We start from the raw sequence: 4692 nt of genomic DNA on the forward strand, positions 1-4692 counted from the left end.
ATTTACTATATATTCCTTTAACAACATAATTTTGGAGTATATCATGCAGTATAATTAGAATTATATTAGCATATCATTTTGTTTTGAATCAGTTTACACTTACAATCTTGTGCACTCAATTTTGAGTGTGAAGGTCTTATCAGGAAACTAAATCAAAATCTGATTCCCATTATACACTTTCAGCAGAGGATAACACCCTCCTGAGCAGACACAGGATACTTTTTAAGCTTTGGTAGGAATGGAACAAATGAAATTGCACACAATTAATTACTGTATTTCAAAGCAGTCTGATATTTCTAGAGTCATAGAGTGACCATTATTTTACTGATTACAAAACTTCAGACTCTTACCTTAAACTTTTACCTGCTGTGTTACTGCCTGTATGCACAACCTAAGCAACTGACTAAGGTTCATTGCAGGACACAGCTGTGGTAGGTCATTTCCATTAAGAAAAAAAATAATTAAAAATTCAGATCTTGAGAAATCCTTGTTTGTTTGGTTTGGGTTTTTTTTTTTTTTTTAATAAGAAATAAAGGCAATAGCAAGGTTAAAAAACAAAAAGGATTTTTATCAAAGGGATAAGGAACAAAAGACAGAAGTGTTGCTTTTCTTCTGAGTGTAAACTTCACCTGTAAACATAATGCTTTTAATTAAAGGCAGCTCATACTTGCTATGAAAAAGCTGGTTAGAATGTTTCTAGAAACTTACATTCCCTGTGAAAGTGAATTTACTGTTCAGTAGATGTACATCAGCAAGGCCATCTTGATCATATGAAAACTAAAATAACTATCTGACAAGGGAGCTGCTGTACAATTAAATTATCTTTCTCCTGAAAGATTTTTCAGCTATGCAAGCATTTAAATTTACATACCAGCTGCCCAAGTTATCTTACAGTACAGAAAACAATACTTTTGAGGAAACCTGATCTGTGCATAAGTTATTGGATTTCTAGCTAAAATTTCCCCAAAACAAATGGGGATGGTTAACTTCTTGATGACTTCCAGTAAACCAGTAGACTACAGATTTGCATGAATGTGTGTAACTAGATTGCAAACAGACAAAACAAATGCTAATAACAAAATCCAGCACTTCATTTCTCCTGTCTGTACAGGAAAGATTTTCCTTGATATTTTCCATTGTAGCATAAGGAACTCTTTCTGACCACAATAACAAGCAATTTCAGTGAAAAAATAAATATATTCCAAGTCTCTTCAACAAATCTGCTACAAAAACCACAGTTTTGCCCCACTACAGTACTCAATAGTAAAATCTCATTCTCCTCTCCATTAACCAACCCATTACCTAGAGCAATTATGAAAGCAGTTCCCCCAACACATTTGTTATGATACTTCAGCTTCCCAAATACCAATCAATTTTATTCAGCAACAAGATGTGGAACACATAATAAAAAACCAAGTCCCTCAAACATACAAGCAAAATTGCTGCTTTTTGCTATTAACCCCCCAGGAACTGATTTCTTCAAGGAAAGGCAGGGGACCCAAGATCATTTCTTGCAGTCTACATAATTCCTAAGATCCTGTAGTATATCCCAAACCTGGTTCCTGTTCCATCTCAACACTGTCATACCTTCTGCCAAATCATTCAATTTCTACATCGCTTTAATTTCTGGTATGATTAAAGTGAGAGTGATTCATCCAGACAGTATCAGATGTTGTTTCGTCAGGAAATTGGCCACCCACTGTGTGGTGCAGGATCTGGACAGGCTTTTCAGTGCCTTCCTTCTCCTCTCCTTTATGTCTTCCAGCTCCAGGATCCTACCCTATCTCTTCCAATCACAAGTTGGATTTGCATCACCTCTTTTTGGGACCTGTAAGGCAATTTTCTCTTTCCCACTCCCAGGGATCCAACTGCCTACTGACTTAAAAAAAACAACAAACAAATCCAAATTCTCCATGCCTTACCTAGTAGTGCACACAAAAGCAATAGCCTACAGCTGCCATTCTGGCATGAGTGTAATTGCAAATTGACATAGTGAAGTTATTTACTTCAAGTGAAGAGAGCCTCTCATATTTACAGAGTAGGGACAAAAGTGGACTTGTTAGTAGCAGCAGGCAGAGAAATTCACAGGCTTGGCCTCCAAGGAATTTGGAAACATCCATATCTCCTTTTAATTGTTAACATAAGTTAAATGAACAAGATGGCTTCCAGTAGGTACTGAATTATTTAAGATAATTAATATTTTATTTACTTTCAAGCAAATCAATCCATTCACCAGCATTTTTTCAGAAAGTTAATTCTGTATTCACCACAAAGCCAAACAGCTGTATTCTGCCTTCATACATTTAAATCAAATATGCTTACAAAGGAAACTGTGTATGCTGCAATGTAAAAATTCCCATACTAGTGCTTTAAGCCATAAATGCAATACACATCTCTAGATATGCTGGACGGAATTGAGCTCCTATCTTTTGCAGGAGCCATACTACCTGTAACCTCTCAGGAAACAGATGCTACCTTAATATTGTGGTGCTCAAATCACTGCTAAGGCCAAGTATAAGAGTACTAGGTATAAATCAGATCCAGCGCAATGCCCTTTCTTGCCAGACAATATCATAGACCAGGAAATTATTGCGTACATATGTTAAAATTATTTTGTACCTCCTATTCCCCTCTTCCATTATCTACTACCTTTCTACCTTTCTTACCTCCAGTTATTTCCAGAAGAGTCAATAAATTGCTTCACAACAATTCTACTGTTTCTTCTATTATTCCCTTGTTTCTTTAGCAAACAATAAATAACTGCCTATTATGGTAGTGTTCTGCAGAGGCTGATCGCAGGCACAACTCAGTTTCATACCTGTCTTAAAATCTGGAGGTCTATGGCCACGTTATCTCTGTTCTGGATAAGAGCGCTGTGCTGCTTCTTTCTACCATGATTTAGGGAAGCAATACAGGGCAAGACTATTCACTAAGAACTGCTCCCCACAAAAAAAACAAACAAACAAAAAAAAAAAGTAAAGCATTCATCTCTATATTATCAAGAAATAGTAAAGAAAAAGAGTCATATTCACAGTAGCATGCTCTGATTTCTAAGTTTGCATCTGTACAGAAGAGGCCCATTTCTCAGTCTTGTGATTTTCCTTATGGTGTCTATACTTATTATACAATGATCACAAGTTGAAATATAGAGATACTTAAGTAGGACAAATATTTTCCTTTTCTTCATTATTCAAGCCAAACAGCTAAGGTGTATAAAGAGATATATTTTTTTTAAGAAAACAACCCAAGATTTGATTGAAAACTCTTACTGAATTTTAGAGCAGCCTTTAAAAATCAGTATTCTATCCATCATAGCTATTACATATAACTGACTCATCAATCTAGTGGTGCCAAAATAGCCGAAGCAACTTTAAGATATAGCAGTAAATGTAGGTTTCAGTGCAAAGCTCCACACAGAAAGTATTTGAGAGCTTGGAACATACCTTATTTTGAGATATTTCCCCAGTCCTTCACAGCTGTATATTTTAATACAGCTTTTGAACTCAAAGTAGTGGAGATTTCTTAGTTCTGTTTTTATAACATTGCCTATTAGCACACTGTAAAGGCCAGAAAAAGAAACACCTGTGAACTCTCTGAAGGCTCCTTTGAGAAGATTGAAATGACTACATGACCAGCAGAAAGAGAAAAAAAAAAATAAAGGTGTGTGTGAGGGAGGTGCAAAGTTAAGGCCTATTTTTAAGTTTCTCATCTTGCTTAGAAGACTGACAAAACATCAATGTCTAGCCTACATTTACTGGTGGCTTTATGAATGTTTTGGGTTCTTTTTTCCTGTGCTACACAATGAAGTTATTTACTTGTGAGAAATACTGCTCTATGTCAGCTCCAGCCTAGGAGACCAACAACTTACACTGTCTTTGGCAACATTACAGGACCTGTCACTACATCAAAATGAACTGTTCTTGAATGTCTCCAGTGTATTATGTGCAAATGTGCTTTCCTTTAGTGTTGGGCCTGTAACCTTTCTTGGCTTCCTTTTTTTCCCCCTGGAACACACATACTATTCTTGTACCAAATACACAGTAACAAGCTTGTTTTCATAGAAAATGTGATCATTACTTTGACAGCTGACAAAGTTGTGGCCCATATTCTCTTTTGGTAATAACTCTGCAGATATTTTATTTTCTCCTGTTTACCTACAAAACAGATTTATGGTGGCAGGAAGCATAAGGATAGAAGGGTAACCAAATCCAGTTTTAACCCACTCTTGTCTGCTAAGACTTTGGGGACACATAGCTCATTCATTCACCCCTGAATACCATTTGTGTTTCTGGGTATATTAGGGCTGGTAGTGGATAGGTCCCAGCTATGTCTCAATAGTGCTGAATTTGTTGGCATATTTAGAACACAGTAAGAAGTAAGAAATTTCCTGCCTTTCTTTACCTAATATATCCTGGCCTGCTAATGTGGACAGCAGCAAAGACATCAGGACATTTTCTGGCACAAAATAGATCAGTCTCTGTAAAGATGTGGGAAACTCTAGAAAAGGAAAATTTGTGTACCTGGGAGGGCTCACTGGCCCCTCAGTTTGTGTATATCCTTAGTCTCAGATTCCAATGTGGATAAGAGGTAGACCTACACCAGCCCTCTTTATCTTGCCATCTTTCTATACTAATACTACCTTCTATCAAACAAAAGTATAGGTGCTCGTGGCAAACTTCAGCCATGTCCTGA

The 4692-nt window shown here is 36.6% G+C and overlaps 1 long non-coding RNA gene across 1 annotated transcript; it reads right to left on the reverse strand.

Moving 5' to 3' along the window:
* Nucleotides 1-1856: 1856 nt before the first annotated feature.
* LOC133211690 (uncharacterized) lies at nt 1857-3495 on the reverse strand. Its single transcript, XR_009725260.1, has 3 exons — nt 3444-3495; nt 2819-2888; nt 1857-1875 (listed from the first exon to the last, which is right to left on the reverse strand). It is a non-coding gene; the product is annotated as an uncharacterized LOC133211690 (long non-coding RNA).
* Nucleotides 3496-4692: the final 1197 nt, after the last annotated feature.

This window comes from Neopsephotus bourkii, unplaced genomic scaffold, assembly GCF_033783945.1.
Source record: "Neopsephotus bourkii isolate Nb327-2 ecotype Australia unplaced genomic scaffold, CSIRO-AGI_Nbou_v1 NB_653, whole genome shotgun sequence".
Lineage (NCBI taxonomy): Eukaryota > Metazoa > Chordata > Aves > Psittaciformes > Psittacidae > Neopsephotus > Neopsephotus bourkii.